Source organism: Triturus cristatus, chromosome 2_2 (genome assembly GCF_964204655.1).
Source record: "Triturus cristatus chromosome 2_2, aTriCri1.1, whole genome shotgun sequence".
NCBI lineage: Eukaryota > Metazoa > Chordata > Amphibia > Caudata > Salamandridae > Triturus > Triturus cristatus.
Genome location: NC_140582.1, coordinates 772,046,948 through 772,064,874, shown reverse-complemented (window position 1 = coordinate 772,064,874; position 17,927 = coordinate 772,046,948). Strand labels below are relative to the sequence as shown.

The window sequence follows — 17,927 nt, the reverse complement described above, 5'->3', positions numbered from 1 at the left end:
GCAATATTTCAATGTACTTTTATGGTCTATTACCATTCAGACCGAATAAAGTTATATTGATTGATTGATTGATATTGTCTGATATTTGCTCTGCCCCATATTTGTAATACGTACTTGTTCAAGGCTCACCCATCTTTCAATTCAGAGTGTAAACTTTTGCAGCAAGGTGGGTCTGTTCATAGGGGCAGTAGTCCCTCTTTCCTGGCTTTTGTGCTGAGTTTGTGCATCTTGCACTTGTGTTGGCTCCTCAGATGGCTTGCTGGTTGTTTATACTAGTCTCCACAGGCGTACTGCAACACTACCACATAGAAGTCAACACATACATGAATGTGAGTTGTGGTGTCTGTACCTTCTCTTACCTTCTCCACCTTTGTACAGGGTCCAGAAGCAGTTGACACCAGCTATAAAAGCAAGGTTAAGCCAAGAGAGCAGTGTGAATAGCAATGCTTAAGACACATAAATCAGTAGTAATTCAAGGACAGGTGCTGCCCATTCAGTTATGAGTGGTGGGCAGGAGGGCGTTCTGTGAGGAATCAACAGACGATGACGGAAGCTTAAATTAAAAAAATGAAAAACACTTATTTAATTAAAATTTCCCTCATCGTAGTCTGTTGACTCTGCCCATCCCCGCCCACCGCTCTTACCTGCATGGGCCGTGCCTGTTCAAATAATTGTAAGATCAAGCATGGCAGCGGAGGCAAGAGGTGCCCCGGTCTTTTCTCGTTCATTGAACTACAGTGAGCCTAACTACCGTGCGCCATGGTGAAGAAAGTTGAAAACTTCGCTAGCCGCCCTTTTCAGGTGTCTGAGCTGCAGCCATGTGCAAAAAACACCGTGGGAGATGGGTGAACGAGCGGAGAGAATCAATGAGCGTGGCCAGTGTATCCTACCCCCTCCACCTATATGCCCTGAGGAAGACCTTCATCAAATGTATAGGGCCATCTAGAAGGTCAAAACGAGTTGGCGGAATCTAAGGATTCGAGGGAATTTTGCATCTTAAAAATGGATTAAATCACTATAGGATTAAATTAGTTACAGTGGCGGATTATGCCAAATCTGATCCTGCTGTGGGGAAGTCTGGTCGTGTTAGGAAAGCTGTGGCCAACGCAATTCAAAAAGAATTAAAATCACTTTGGGGTTTGGAAGCATCTCTCATACCAGTGGAGGAAGATCTTTCATCCAATATTGTGAATGGAGAGTGCGAAAGTGAAAATGACATGGCAGAAATGCCAAAGAAGCCATTAGCAGCAGGGAAAAAGTAAAGGAACAAGAGAAACGAAGAAACCTTACACAGCAACATTGGAGATGACTATCCCATAGACATTTGGCTGATGCTTGCCTCCTATATACGCCCAGAAGATATAGTGAAATTTGCTCTTATTTGTAAGAATGCCTGGACTGTTACTTGCACTGCAGCATTTTGGATGAGATTGTACAAAAGACACTATCAAACTGCTGCTCTGCTTCCAGTCCGCTTACGGCCAGAGTGCATTGAAAAACTGCGATGTCTGCGAGCCTGTGTGATCTGTTCATTGTACCATATGTATGAGCCATTTACTTCTCGACTGGCAAAAAGTCCTACAATCCCGGAATCGACTCCTAGCAATTTAGCTTATTCTAAATGTTTACTTTTCTGGTGCAGAAAGACTTTTGGGATTGAGCAAGAACCAATGTGGGAGTTTAACTTCAAGTTCCAAAAGCAGTTTCCTAGATCCAAGAAGAACAATCATCCTGTACTGCGTCCTCCTTCTAGATATGAGGAAGTGCATACTAACCCAGATCAGGACTGCTGCCTGCTGCAAGTCACCACCCTCAATTTTATACTTATACCAGTTGTCATGGGCATGACATTATCCTGTCTCCCCCTGTTCTTTTTGAATCTTGAAACTCGTCTGGCGGAGCCCGAACCACATGGCCGATTCCCGGTGGAGCTGCACCGACAGCTATAGGGGAGACTGGCCCTGGCACACCGCTTTGGCCATCACCTACCCAGCCTGACTTCGGACATTTGTCTCATCTTTTCCTCTGCTGATGTCTCCTTCCAATGGACTCCCAGCTCCCCCTGTTCTTTTTGAATCTTGACACTCATCCGGCAGAGCCCGAACCGCATGGCCGATTCCCGGTGGATCTGCACCGACAGCTATAGGGGAGATTGGCCCTGGCACACCGCTTTGGCCATCACCTACCCAGCCGGACCTCGGACATATGTCTCGCCTTTCTCTCCACCGCTGTCTCCTTCCAATGGACTCCCAGCTCCCCCTGTTCTTTTTGAATCATGACACTTGTCCTTCCAATAACTCCTGTATTGAATTTGTAATTTTTCTGTAATTAATGTGAATTTTTCTGTAACTGGTAACACGCTGTTTCCTTATGTAAAGCACTCTGATACCTCTGGGTCTAGCTAGCGCTATATAAAACTCTCTAAATAAATAAATAAATAAATAAAATACTATGCTTTATACTGGATGTAAGAATCTATAATCTTTTTAGGTAATGCATTCTATTTGTGACTAGTTCTAATAACATTTAGTTCAAAGTGCCATCTTAATTTTGAAGCACTATAGGGAACTATACAGCAAATACTTCTCAACAAGCAACTATCTGTGGAAAGCAAGGTAACAACTGCAATGCAGATTTGCTGAAGAGGCAAAATGCCAGTAGAAGACAACCATCATATATGACTGTGTGCATGAGTGGTGGTAGGTGATAAAGACAAGAAAATAAGGTGGTCATATGAGTAGGTCTCATTTAGAGAATGCTGTTGAATAGCACAAGGTTTGGATCCTTGAAAGCACTGCTGCATCCTCTTTTTCCACATCCATACCAAGAACAGCCATAAGCAGCAGCATTGCCATCCTGTTGCAAAGTCTCCTGTGCCCTGGGCACCCACATTTTTTGCTGACTGGTGATAACTGACACTGACTGTCCCTGGGCTCTGCCTAACCAGGCTCAGAGCCACTGGTATGCTGAACATGCATAGAATACAGTGAAAACACCTACACACACACTAGGGTACTCTATGGGTTATGGTACCCATATGATTGGCATGATCTCCCCTATCAAGTCCTAATACATAAGAGGGCAAGAGGATTAAAACTACCTTTAGGTCCCTCATATAGAATAGGGAAGGGCAGTTTAGAGACCAGCAGTGCTTTCTGCACTTGCATGTGTGCATGGCTGAGAGTCATTCAAAAGCAGCCCTGTGTTACAGAACTGCTTTTAAGTTTTAAGTGTAAATTGGGCCAAAATTCGGCTTTGGTTTTAGGGGCACTTAAAAATGGCTATATTACAATATTTTGGCATATTAGGTACCCCAGGGTCTTCCCTAGGTGCCCCAGGAGTAGGGGCCTGGTATTTATTAGGAGAACCCTTATAAAAAATGTTTTTTATACCTTGGCGAATAGAGAATTTGCACATTTCACTTCCCTCATTGTGGGAACACGCTTCCCAAAATTGACTTTTGTGCTAGGAGCACTGTGGAGTGAGGATCTACATTATGTTTGTATATTCAGAACCCCAAAGGTTAACCCTAGGTGTACCGGGGTGGGGGTCATGTAGCTATAAGCAGGGTCCCTATAAAAGCAGTTTTATAGGCCCTGGTGCTAGAGAAATTGGACATTTCATTTTCCCCATTGTAGATCCACAGCCACATAGGTTAACATTTCAACAGTTTATGAATTCATAACTAACTCAGGGCACAGCCGAGAAATAGCATTCAAGGACCTGGGAGAATGATATTGAGCAATCCAACAATATGCTGTTGTTGGATTTATCCTAAATTGTACAGAAAATAAGTTATAAGACTTTCTTTTCTGTAAGCCAGAATTCAGCCTTCCTGTGGTCTGCCCTGATTGGTCAGAGTTAAGAGGATTAGCCAGACTGTTTTGATGAAGTGATAAGTGGCACCCAGGTAGGAAAGGCTTATAGGAGGATCCTGCTCCACAGGAATGCCAGAACAGGGGGAAGGGTCGTAAAGCTTCAGCTTCAAAGTTAGAAGGGGACAGGCAGAGAGAGCCAGGTCCATCTACCTCCACATTCTGAAGCCAGCCAGATGTCAGGCTTATGGGAGGAATTTGCAGAAGTAGGAGGGAGGAGAGTTATTGAAATGAATCATCTTGGAGGTTGGTTTAGCTAGCTCTTGCATCTCTGCTGAGACTTCAGCCATATTGATTTTTGGAGAAATAGTGCTTGCTTGGAGACTATTGTGCCACACTTTAGAGGAAATGGTCTTGCTCTGGGGTGTTGCCCTGCACGTCATTGGACAGGAGTGCCTCCTGATTGACCCCAGAGAACACTGAATAAGTATCTGAGAGGAGCAAACCCTCTCAGCTCTGCTGCTTGAAACTGAGAGAATAAGGATTGCCAAGCTGGAACCTTGATTTGCACCATAAGGCCCTACATTCTGACCGACTGCACCTGCTGCATTATCTGGAATTACAGCCCTTTGGATGTACCTTGTTTCAAGAGCAATAACGAGTGGGCTCCTGACAAGCTACAGGTTAACGGAGCTCACCTGCGTCAACTCCACCAACAGTCCACTGGAGGGCATCCAGTGGACCTTTAAGGGTTTTGGCCAGATGCATTGTGGGAACTGTGATCTCAATATTCCCAAGACCATCTTGGAATTTCCAGACCCTTGGATTGTGTTTTGGAGCCTTTGAACCATTAAGCAGAACTTAAGGAAGAAGTTCCAGAAGTTTGGAAAAGTTTGGAACAACTTTGGGAAAAACCTCCATAAGGTGACTAAGTGCTAGAAAGTGTTTATTCTTTAAAAAAAATCATATCTCAGGTTCCCTACATTGGATTTTTTTCATTTTGGGGTAATATTAAAGATAAAAAATATTTTCCATTTTTATAAATTGGTGTTGCATTTTTATTGTGCTTTGTGTCTTAATTATTTATTTAAGTAAATAAAGCTATTATTGAGCGCAAAATGAATTCTCACACCCATTTTGGATTCAAGGGGGCATTAAACATAGGGAGTAAGTTGGGGGAAAATCCTACCCCACGAGCACATTTAGTTAGCACAAGTGGCTGCTCATGCTCAAATGCCTTCTCTCGCAAGTAGGGTTTTTTGAAGGAATAGCACTTAATGCAGAATTACTATTCTCACATAATTATGTGTAATCCCACAGAACTACACTGAATTACAGATTTACATAAACTCCTACAAAATATACTGAACATGTTTTGGGCGTACGTGTGGCTATTATTAGTGATAGAAGAAGTAGATTGTGCCCGTTGTTTGTTCAGAATTTTATGATGCATTGCCATTTGCTATGGCAGATGTATAAAGCTGTAAAAGATATATGAGAGAAGTCAGAGGATCTAACAAATCTTGAAATCAATGACCAGCTCCTTCTCTCTCTCTCTCTCTCTCTCTCTCTCTCTCTCTCTCTAGAGAGAGCGAGAGAGAGAGAGAGAGAGAGAAAATATGGTAAGGGAGCATTATCCAATAAATATTTTATTACATTTATAGTTCTCTAGCCAAGAAGTTACTTCATGAACTTTGTATTGTCAACAAAGACAGTGTACTCTATTGCTCAACAAAATACATGAGGTTTTTTCTAGTGTGTCTGATTTGTCCAGCCTATTTAGACTATGTACCCATGTATACACTCTAAAGAAGTAGACTCGACCTCAGCCAACTTTTAGCAGATGTTCCTCTTCTTGCCAAACTCGAAATAGCCCCAGTTAGTGGGTCATTTAGACCCTGGAGGAACCAGTCAGAAGATGCATCAGGGGTTTAACACCCAAACAGAGCAATAAGCTACAGAAAGTTGACCGGTAAACGTTTGCAGAGTATCTGTGTTTTTAGTAACTTTTGAACCATTTAAGCTAGAAAGTAGAAACCCACATGCTTTTTTGTTCAAATCTGCATATTATACAGCACAATCACATAATTCCAGTGGCCCTGAGCATTTCCTCCCAACCATAAGGCAAGGCAAACTATCACTGTGACTTGACAGCCCCTCGACAGACAGGTGGCCAGGCTGGAGGAGGCTCCACCAGTGCGAACACAGAACTTCCCTGGCTCTTAGTACAGTAATGGAGCTGCAAGGTTTGTGATGCTACCGCTCTTACCACCTCTAAATGAGGCCCCTAGTCCACTGTTACAGTTAATTGTGTTGTTCACATCCACTGTGGTAGAAATGATTCTATCCCCTCGCTCATTAGCTTTATCTTCATGAGATTTACAAGAATAGGAGACGGCACCTCTGGGCAATGAAACAGAACCGACTGTAGAATTAGAGCTTTCCCATAATATACAGAAGGGATCCCCTCACTTATTAAGGTAATAATGCAGGCTTAGGACCGGTGAAGACACTCAAGAACAGAATACTGAGAAGTCCTACCTGCCTAAATCTCTTTCCACTCAGAAACAAATCCCAATGATATATAGCAGATTTCTTATTTATTTTTTGTAATAATTTTGACAATCAATTATGTGCTTTTTTTTTTACACTTCTAGTATATGTTCATTACTTTATATCATACATTATTTTACAAACTTTTCATCTGTTATCAAACTGTAATCATTCATTTCACACATTTACAAACAACTTTACTTCAAAAAACGAAACACATCCAATGTGGCCTCCTACCTCACACTCAATTCAAACATCCCATTCATACTACATACCATACACTCCTCATGCAACAATCCGGAAAAGCAACGTCCCCCATACACCGGCAGTTTCTATTTTCTTCTCTCCTTCTGGTGTAGCGGCCCCAGACTGGACACTCTGACAGTCAATGCACGTTTCGGTGCTTCTATTATTATACTGACACCTTCTTCAGGACCATATTGTACTTAGATATGTATTTAACACATCAGGAGGGCAAATAGAGAAATTATCATATTTGCTTCATCAGGATGGGATTTATTACTCCATGTACAACAAGAGAATAAGAGTGAAAAGAATCTCAGCCACTTTTCATTTGCAAAAAGATAAGCCTTCACTTCTGATTCACCTATAAAATTACGCAGGCAGAGAGGACTGACTTTCACTTTGATTCCACTTTTTTGTTTCGTAGGTGGAACTAACTCAGCACAAACTGGCCGATCTCATGTCACTTAAAGGGGTATTCTTGTATCCATAGAATGATTTCCCCTGCACGAGTCCATAATGCGCGCAAACATTTCCATACTTTCAAAAGCCGACGCAAACGGGGTCCGGCCTCCACCTTCTCCAACATCAACAGCGAAGTCGAATTCGAGATAACTTTGACAGCGATTTGAAGGTTACAATGGGGTTATTTTTGTTAACGAGAGCAAATTTACCGACAATGTAATTAATTGTATAATGACAATCACGTTGTAGTATCTGAATAATTGACTTTTTCTATGCTTTTGAATTAGTTCTGTTTCATGTAGAAAATAGAGTATGTATATTGATTAGAAAATGAGCAATGTAATTAGTGAATGTGTTTCTTTTTTTAATCAATAGCAATAATCTAAAAAATTTATTTCGTTAAATCAGAATTTACATTCCCTTACCTCTGCCCAACACAAGATTTTAATGCAGTAAGTCTTTGGAATTGCTTCAGACATTTCATAACAATGACTAACATTGAACAATAACAATTTTTTTCTGATAGAAATTAGCTGGGTTGAGCGGAGGACAACTTGAGGAAGAATCCACGAGTTGAGGTGAAGTAAAAGACCTCCATTTGAACACAATATTCAAATCCAAATGTTCTTGCTTTTTTCAGTTTCTAGAGCATAACCTTTCCTTAAACTCTGTTTCACCTGTCTTAGTTGTCCTCATATGCATTCAAATGCGCATGATCATATTATGATGTTCTGTATTAGTAGGAATAATAAATACCACTGTGGCAACGAACGTCACGTGCAATATTGTGCATGTACCAATGCAGGAGAGCATTAATGATTATTTGTATGTCTATTTAATTGCTATGCATGGCTTTCATGGAGAGATATTAGCATGAATAACACATTCTAAATTCAGTTATTCACTGCTTTGATTTGTCAACAGTACTGTTGCTTAGTCAGAAAGAGATGCTTGATGCCTCAGTGTTCCTCCACATCAGCCAGGTCTCCAGTGAGTCAAGCAAAGTGTGGCATTGTTGGTTGATGGTCTCAACCCTCTTCTCTTACATATCTGAGTGAAGGTAAGGGAAAGTGCAAGGCACTCTGCTTCGTCTGCCACCACATTCCTCTGTCATCACGTGTTTCGAGCAGCACTGACAGAGCTCTCAGAAAGCCTGTCAGTGCAGTACTGATTCTCTGCAGTGCACAGCTTTGGGGTGGGAGAGAGCAAAGGTGCAGAGGGTGGTGTTTGTGCTTGGAAGGAGGCAAGGTGTTTTTCAAATAGGAAGGGAGCAAGGCAGCTGGACAGATTCACTAACGAGATTGTGGTGTGGGTGTTATGCCAGAAAATTGCTTGCTTGTTTAATTTGGTTGGACAAGACTATATATGGTGGCGGAGGTGTGTGGAAAACACCACGGGCCGTATTATACATTGTGCCCCAAGAGGGCAATGGGTATGGACGCACCTTGGGAATATTGCTATTACAGAAGGGGCCGCAGATGCTTGTGCATCCCCTTCTGTAATACAGACAGCACTGGTGCACATGTCACGCAAGCTCTATCCGAAGAGGCTTTTCTCTCATTTGCATGGGGGGGGGCCTCTTGAAAATGGGGGAATCAGTTTCCCTGTGTACCCGCGCCATATTGTGGATGCTGGTACAGAGGCAAGCATGCATTTGCACCACAAAATGGTGGGGCACTTTCAGTGCACCTCCTGAAGGCCGACCTCTGAAGGGGAGAAAGGTGGGTCCCATTGAACCCCCAGACATGCCCCCTGAAGGCGGATGTCCTCACTCACTGCACCTGCCTGCAAGAGAATCTCTCTTCCTTCTTCAAAGTGCACTGTGAAACAGGGAGTAGCTTTTAAACAGCTGCTTTATATTTCACTTGAATGTGCTGCTCCGAGCGTAGCCCAAGTTTGCGGCTGCCCTGGTGGCAGAGCAGTCTTCCTAATACAGAGCATTGTCCCTGTTGTTTATCATTAGCTCACGGAGGGTTGGATAATGCTGATGGCAATCAGGAAGGGTAAAAGATTACCTTTCCTTTACATGAGACAGAGACACACATTGAATTATGACTATAAGAATAAATGAGTACCCTGAACACATTTAGAAAAGCAACACAGAAACTTACTAAACATGAGGAGCCAGTACCTTAAGAGCATGCTTGACTAGGTAGAAACAGTAGGATTAATCAATTAGAGAATTTAAGATGTGTAAGTAACCAATTAACTTATATTATTAACAAGAAATGTTCTGAAAGATGACGATAGCATAGCATTGCTGTTGACTCCATTGAAGAGTGTCCTAACAAACTCGAGTTTGGTGCAACTCCTAAATGAAACACAGTCGATGTCTGAAATTTTCAGTATAAGTGTTTAACAGTATAAAAATCATTTGCATTCCAGAACGATTTTATTTGAATGACTTTTAGAATTAATTTATATTTTGCTACTTTACTAAAATAGTGGCAATAGGCCATACTTGAATGGGACATTTCCACGTAACAATTACTGACAGCATTGCAAAAAACTTATATGTGATATGTGTGATTTATTTCATTATGCCTACATTTTATTTGGAGTTTGCTATACTCAAAGATGCAAATTGAATTTTAAACATGTTCAGATGATCTTTAGGCTGCATTATGTTATAGCTTTGTACAATAGACTTGATATGTTCTCAAAATGTTGCTTTATTTGTTCTTGGTTCAAAGTGCATTACTTATGATAGCAAAGACAGCCCTGTACCCCTTCTGTGGGAATTGTGAGAAGTTTACTTTTCCAGCACAGCAATAAAATGTAACAAGATAAACAAGCACTTTGTCTATTAACCTGTGAGGATTAAAGGACATTGGTTTCTGATGAGTTATGTGGGAAATTATACTGGTGGTAACAATTTGTACCTGAAAAGACAAAAAGGACGATCACATGAAGATCAGACCATTTTGAACCAACCATTGATGGCATGATGACAAATATGAACTATTTAACCATGATACAAAGGAGTTGGAGCACAGCATTGCATTCACATTTTGATGCTCTTTTTGTGCCTTTTTACGGGGAGCTTACATTTAAGCTCAGGCTGCCCTTTGACATTTTTCCATGCCTCCAACCTGCCTGATGAACAATTTCTGTTATGCACCTTTGCTTTTTGATTTTGCTGATTAACTTGTTTGTCTGAAGATTTGGAGCAGCTTGGCGGGATTTGAGACGTGAACTTTCAAGATTTATGCTCCATTCCCTATTGCCCCTTACCCATGGACTTTGCCACTAGTGGATTTTAACTTGATTCCTTTGCCAATGCTAAGTTAACCTTAGAGAACCAATCTCATGTTTTGTTGGTGGTAGAGATTATATTGGTAACCAAAAACCATCCTCTTATTGATTCTTTTATTTAGGGATAGATTATTTTAACTAGATGCATGATTTTATATTTTGAACTGTTAGATTTATGACAGAACTTCTTAAATTGTTACTTATACGCAATGATTTGGGATCTTTAACCCGTTTACCGCGGTGCAAAATCCGCCGCGGTGCGGGCATTTCCGTGCGCGGGCAGGGCCGCGTCGGCCAACGGAGGTAGTGCTTGCGACGGCCGTTGGCCGACGCACACATCGAAGGGGTTAATAGAATAACCAAATTCTCGAAAGTTGTCTGAGTCTTACTGTGTTATATTATTTTACAGAAACGGTGCTGACTTCTAAATGTATAATAGAGAGAGTCATAGATTATTTTCAGAACATCAGGGTCTTTTGCTCTACCAATTGCCATACTTTATTTCTATAGAATGGTCTTGAGAGTGATGTACTTGAACCTAATTAACAATCTGTGAGTTGGCTACCAATTAATGGTCCTTATTGGGTAGCTGACAGTGGGACATCCTGTTTCCTCACCCCTCACTATGACAGAGAAAGGACTATTGACTCTGAGGTGAAGTTTTGAGCCTGAGTAAAATTTTATTCCATGGGCCAAGTAGGAGTGTTGAGGTCAAAGTTATGGGCGAGGAGCATCGCCCCTCCTGTTGAAAGCCAGCAGAGGCAAAAGACAACAATAAAATGACAATAAGACATTTTCATGATCATTTTATTTTTTAGACCTGCAGGCTGCGAGCCGAGGGAGGGGCATGGCCACCTATACTGATGCTGCAGCACCAGGGGATGTGGTGGGCACTGTCAAGTGCGCATGACAGTTTGGCTGGCCCAGGCGCCTGCCAAACCATAACGCGCAATTAGCCTTTTGCCATCCAAGCTGTGTTGTCCAGCTAGGTGGAGAAACAAACACAGGCTCTCAGTCCATGTCCGAGTGCCGAACCGAGGCACTCAGACCAATCCCAGTGCTGCTCACATGCTGGGAATAGTATCCCAGCATGTGAGCAATGCTGGGATTAGGAGCTGGGAGTCTGCACAGTGTGCAGCAGTTCCTGGACGGAACACGAGGATCGGGAGCAAGGCAGAGGCTGTCGGAGCAGGTAAGTGCTATTTTCTCTGTTTTTAACTCTGTTTTTTTGTTTGTGTTCCTTCCTCCTCCCCCAGCCCCAGAACTTCCCAATACGAGCGGCCGCTCCTGGTCATGAGAGCATAAGTGTCCCGTGCTAACAGTAGTGTGGCAGGGACCAATGTTCCATGTATTATGATTTAGAAAAATGTGGGTGAGAGATAGGCTGGGGCTGAAGCAGATAAAACCATGTTTATATGGAGATATAAAATGGAAGGCATATACTACATACAATTGTGAATGAGTAACTGTGAATAACGGGGATAGCATTCAAACTTGAGCTTGGGTGTTGTTGTCAATTTGATGTCAGGCAGAACTCCTTGTTGAAAAGCAGGGTCCTAATTCACAGTTTTTCCACCTAGGCCTTTTTGTGTTGTACATAGTCACTCTAGTAGCTGCTCAGCACGTTGGGAGATGTATTAAAGTTAGGGGTACTAAGCTAACAAGCACATTGAGAACATTGATCAGCCATTGCTCAGGAGAGAATCTCTTGGTAAAGATGATCACATGTACATTGATTCCTCTCTTTGAGGAAAATAGAACTACCCTTGCATACAGGCCAGTAACTTAATTCTTAATACACATGTGAGGATGTGCCTACGTGGTAAGGGCTTGCAAGGATTTGTCTTAAGAAGAAGGTACACACAACTCACATTCTACATAACTACTTTCTAAAACACAAATAACAAAAACTAGGTCACAAACTGCAACTGAAAAAAATTAATGCAAGTGTTTTGCAGTGAAAAGAATGCACAGTAAATAACTTGCAGTTAACATTTTCGAGGGTAGGTCAATTAATATATGATTGCTGTACTATATGAAATGATTATGAATTTTTAAGGTTGAAAGTTGCTGGTACTACTCACATATCTATACCCTTCCTTACATAGTAGAAACTGCTCTGCTGCTACTCTTGCCATCCTAGCACACTCTGGTGTAATACACTTCATCTATTTAAAACTTAATCAGCTGGCATTTAATATGTATTTGAGTTATATTACTTATTAATGCTTTTGACAAACTAAAAAAAACAAAATACATTCAATATCAAAATCTGAACAAAAGGTGACAGTAAAAGCTATCACATATGGTCACTATGTGCTGTGGGAGCCACAAAGGGCCAGTCTGTGTCGAAGGAGAAGAGCTTTAAATCGGTCCTTTTGCTGCTTTTGCCATCGTTGATCAATATTAATGTTGTTTTGTTCCCCTGCAACCAGTTTTCAATGGTTCAACTTCTTCAGGGCTACACATTGATACTGTCAATAAGATACATATGAAGGATTTACCTGGCAAAAATGTGCTGACCTGACAATAATGCTGTTTATTATTTTCGATTAGCAGGTGGCCATTTTTGCCTTGAATGCTTATCTACCTCTCTCTTCTAAATTCAGCTGCTACACATGAATAAATGGAAGCTTTTTAGCAGGTAGTAGCAAGGATTTTGTCTTGTACAACCTGTATTTTGCAAAGTTTTCTCTATGTAAGTATTTAATTTAAAAAAACAGACTTTTCTACTCCTTTTAAGTTGCCTTGAAAAAAAGAAAACTAACATTCATCCATTTTCACAGCTGAGTAGAAAGCTGTTTTTAGGTTATTTTGAAAGAAAACGTCATAGCATTTTACATAAGCAAATTGCACTCAAGTGGAAATATCAGCAGTTTGTGGTGGCAAACTCCAGCAAACTCCAGCACATATACAGAGCGTACATATCAGAAAAAAAGAAATCTCAGCGAAGTACAGGTAGCCCAAAAATCAGGATGTAATTGAGAGTTTGCAGCTTTTCAGAGATTAGAACCATGTGGGTTATTTAAATTTGGAGGATGTAGAACATTTAGCAAAAATAGACGGATGGCCTTTCTGCCTTATGCAGAGCACATACACCTGTCCACTGCCCACTCATATTACCTGCAGGTGGTCGCCAGTAGTTTGTTATTGTTAGGAGCATGTTTCAACAGAAAAAGTGTTTTTTTACTTGCCTATATCTTAGGCACCATTTGACAAATCTTCACAAACTTTTCCTTAAAAAAGTGTCATAGTGAGTCTTTTTCTGCATGGAAAGTTTTGGGGTGATCTGTCAAGCGGGGGATGAGAAAAAATGTGAAAAGATTTCACATGTTAATTCTCATAGGAGTTTTGAGAATGACTACAGCCTGCACAGCTGGATTGAATTACACTAAATATGGCAGAAATGTAGATTTGTGTTTACAGATCACGCTTTCAGTTATCCGATGTAAATACGTTCAGTATTTGTTGAGACATTTAAGGGTAAGTAAATAAGGATATCTGGATGGAGCCTAAGCACAGATCTCACTGTAAGATCTGATTGGCTGTCAACACTTCAACCAGGAAGTGTTGGCAGCAATCTTGGGACTTGGCTTCAGCCAAGTTCCACAATAAACATTTGAATAAAAGAAAAGGAGGCCCCTAGGTGTGGTGGTGGGGTTCCCCTTTGACTTCGACAGCTCCAAAAATCAATAAAAAAAATGTTGCCATGACAATTACAACAGAGCAGTGACTCTGCAGCAAAAATGTAAAAAAACAAGCACGGACTCCCTCGCTTGTTTAGAATACAGGTCCCGGAGTGGGCCAGGTAGAGGGGGCATTTTTTTAAAAGTAGGTGGTGCACAGACCCCCCCCCCTAAGGATCATTTAGCCCTAAAGACCACAACCTTCCTGAGGCTTTAGTTCTAAAAAAGAAGGGTGCATACTGGACTCCCTCTATGCGTTATATAAGACACAGGAATCACCACTGCCCCGGGGCTAAAAAAAGAATAATGGGGGGCCAAGGGTACACCCCTGAGCCCCGGGGACAACCACCTCCCTGGGGCTAAATAAAACCAACAAGTATGTCCCCCACAGCGGGTTAGGGGATGAAGTGCCCTTGGTTGCTGAACCTGAGCCTAGAACCCCCATTGTTGCCACAAATAAGTCCCCCACAGCTGGATTCCTCAGACCTTGTCAGAGGCCCGACCCCCTTTCTCAACCATTCTCCAAATGCACCTCCTGGTGCACTATGGAGTCTCCTCGGATGCTGAGGCTCATTGAGAGCCAAGAGCCCCTATTTTTTCCACAACTAAGTCCCCCCAGAGGGATTGCTCAGACCTCGCTGGAGGACTGACCCCCTTTCTCAACCACTCTGCAAACACACCTTCTGGTGCACTACTGATTGGAGGTGAAGTCCCCTTGGCAGCTGAGGATTGTTGGGGGCCAAGAACCCTATTACCAGAAGTAAGCCCCCCATAGTGGGATTGCTCAGACCTCATTGGAGGACCCGTCCCTTTTCTCAAGCTCTCTGCAAATAGGTCTCATGGCACACTACTCTTGGGGGATCAAGGTGAGCGTGCCAGTAAACTCTGCACCACCTGCAGTTGACAGAGTTTTTGTTGAAATCCGCCTTCCAAGCAGCACAGAGTGGCAAGACTCTGCAACTCCACCACCAGAGTGGAGTTTACCTCCCACCCCTATCAGAGACAGACACACCCACTTACAGCCCCGCACATACTCTCCCACTCCCACTCCCACTCCCACTTACAAACCTACTCAGACTGTCATACACCCACTGGGACACTCATGCCCTCACTCAAACACTCAATGTTACAGGTTGGTGGTTACAATTAGGAACTAACGTTTTTTTAAAACATACAAATTCACTTAAAAAAAAGGTTACAGGGACATTATAGTTAAGAAATAGAATTCAAAAAAACTTTTGAAATTCACTAAAAAACTAAAGGTTACAGGGACGTTATAGTTAGGTTCAGATTTCACCCATATAAAACCAGTGAAATTACAGTTATAGTTACCTGAGCTAACTATAACTTACTCCCCCATTCACTGCTTATGACCGCACATATTACATTGATCAATCAATCATTCAGAATTTGTAGAGTGCTGCTGCTTCACCTATGAGGGTCTTGAGGTGCTGTGGGATTGTGTTTCAGGATCACACTGCCTGTTCCTTTTGGTTGAACATCCAGGTCTTGAGATCTTTCCTGAACTGCTGGGGTGATGGTGAGGCTCTGAGGTGCAGGTAGAGGGAGTTCCAGGTCTTAGCTGCCAGAAGAGGCTTCCACTGCCCACCAGATGTGTTTGGCAGCTGTTAAGTAGAGGGATCCAGAATGGAGTTCCCTGGTCAGTTGGTGGTAATTCACTTGCTTGTTGAGATACGCTGGCCCTTCTTTATGTAGTGCCTTGTAAGCATGTCTGAGCAGCTTTACCTGGCATATCTCTGTGACTGGTAGCCAATGGATTTTCCTGAGGTGAGGGGTGATGTGTGTCTGTCTGGGTAGGTTGAAGATGAGTCTGGCTGCTGAGTTCCAGATGGTCTGGAGTTTCCTCAGGATTTGGGTGGTGATTCCTACATAGAGGAAGTTGCTGTAGTCGAGTCTGCTGATGATGAAAGCTTGCGTGACAGTTTGTCTGGTGCTACGTAAGAGCCATCTGAAGACCTTCTTGACCATTCAGAGGGTGAGGAATTAAGCGGAGGAGATGACGCCGAACTGCTTCTTCATGGATAGCTATCTGTCGTGGATGATGCTGTGTTTGCAGGTGTGTTCGGTGGGGTTGGGCCCAGTTTGGGTGGCCACCATTCGTTGTTCCAGAGGATGTCCTAGCCTTTCCCAAAGATGAGCACTTCTGTCTTGTCTGTGTTGAGTTTGAGACAGTTGCTCTTCATCCATATGACCCCATCTTTCATGCATCTTTGGAACTTGTCTTTGATGGTCATTGGGTTGTTGGTCAGGGAGAGGATGAGTTGGGTGTCGTCTGTATAGAAGATGATGTTGAGTCTGTGGCTCTGATGATGTTAGCCAGGGGTGTCATGCATAACATTAAAGCGGGTAGGGCTGAGGGATGAGCCTTGAGGTACACTGCAGGTGATGTTCTTAAGGAGCAAGGAGTAGGGGGAGGATGACCTTTTGCATTCTTCCTATGAGGTAGGATGCGATCCACTTGAGGGCTGCTGCCTGAATTCTGATCTGTTGGAGTCTGTTGATCAATGTATGGTTGAATTTGGTGTTAAAGGCTGTTGAGAGTTTGAGGCGGAGGAGGGCTGCTGTATTTCCGTGTGATCTAGTAGCATTCTGATGTGGACTGTGGCTGTGACTAGCTCTGTCTCAGTGCTGTGGTTTGCTCTGAAACCAGATTGGGAGGAGTCCAGGAGGTTGTGGTTCTCCAGCTGTCTCATTAGTTGGATCTTGATAGCTTTCTTGATGACCTTGGCTGGAAAGAGTAGCAGGGATACGGGTAGGCCGTTCTTGGGTCCCCTGGGTCCACAGAAGGTTTCTTTAGCAACAGCTTTACATGTTTGTCTTTCTGGGGAAGTGGGTCATGGTGATCAAGGAGTTGAGGACCTTGGTGAGTTCTTTACTAATGGGTTCATTGCCTAAGTTGAAGGTGTTGTGGGGGCAGGGGTCTGGTAGGGATCTGAAGTGGATGGATCTCATGATGGTCGCAGTTTTCTTCTGAGCATGTTCTCTGAGGTAAGCTGGTTTATGTAGTCCTCAGCAGGGGTCGGAGTGGGAAGTCTTGGTAGATGATGTTGATTTAGTTGTGGAAGAAGTCCGTGAGGGTGTCACAGAGAGCTTGCGAGGGTGTGATGATGTTTTCGATAGCCGAGGGGTTGGTGAACTCCTTCACTATGTTCAACAATTCCTTGCTGTTGGAGCTGCCATTGATGTGGGTGGCTACGGCAGCCTTCTTGGTGATTTTCAGTAGTTGGTAGTTACGGTTGAGGACGTTTTTGAATCATTTTCGGTCCTCAATAGTCTTACTGGGGCGCCATCTTCTTTCCTTATGTCTGCAGTCACGTTCTGGGTTTTCAGTTCTGCTGTGAACCAGTTGGGGTGTAGTGTTTGTTTCTTGGTGTTTTTGGTTTCCTTGGTGCTACTTCATCAGTGCTTCCCTTGATCCTGTTCACAACGCTTTCTGTCACTTGTTCTGTTTCTTTTGTGGTGGTGGGTAGGCGGGAATGGAGGGTGTTAATCCAGTGTTGCTCTGATACATTTGACCAGCAGCTGGCAGTGGAGGCAGGGGTTTTGAGGGGCTCCAAGATTACGAAATGGACGCAGTGGTAATTCGTCCAAGTGAGCTCTCGTTGTGGGTGTATTTTACTCTGTTGCTGGCTGAGAAGATAGGGTTGACTGTGTGTCCTGCGGTATGGCTGGGGTCAGTGACTAGATGATTGAGTCTCAGGTTAGCTATGATTTCTAAGAGGTTGGCTGTGTTGGTGTCATTGTTGTTCTCAAGGTGAACGTTCAGGTCTCCTAGAAATATGTAAAGAATCAATTTGATGGAGATAGGGGCAATGAAGTCGGATATTATGTTGCAGAAGGCATGGCAGGCTCCCAGAAGCCTGTAGGTAAGGGTGGCTTTGATGGTGGT

The 17,927-nt window shown here is 42.8% G+C and overlaps 1 protein-coding gene and 1 pseudogene across 2 annotated transcripts in view; one reads left to right on the top strand and one right to left on the bottom strand.

Annotated features, from left to right (window-relative positions):
• SGCZ (sarcoglycan zeta) overlaps window positions 1-17,927 on the bottom strand; it is a 4,297,431-nt gene that overhangs the window by 3,558,903 nt on the left and 720,601 nt on the right. The window lies entirely within an intron of this gene.
• LOC146862755 (transmembrane protein 183-like) lies at window positions 819-17,261 on the top strand (annotated as a pseudogene).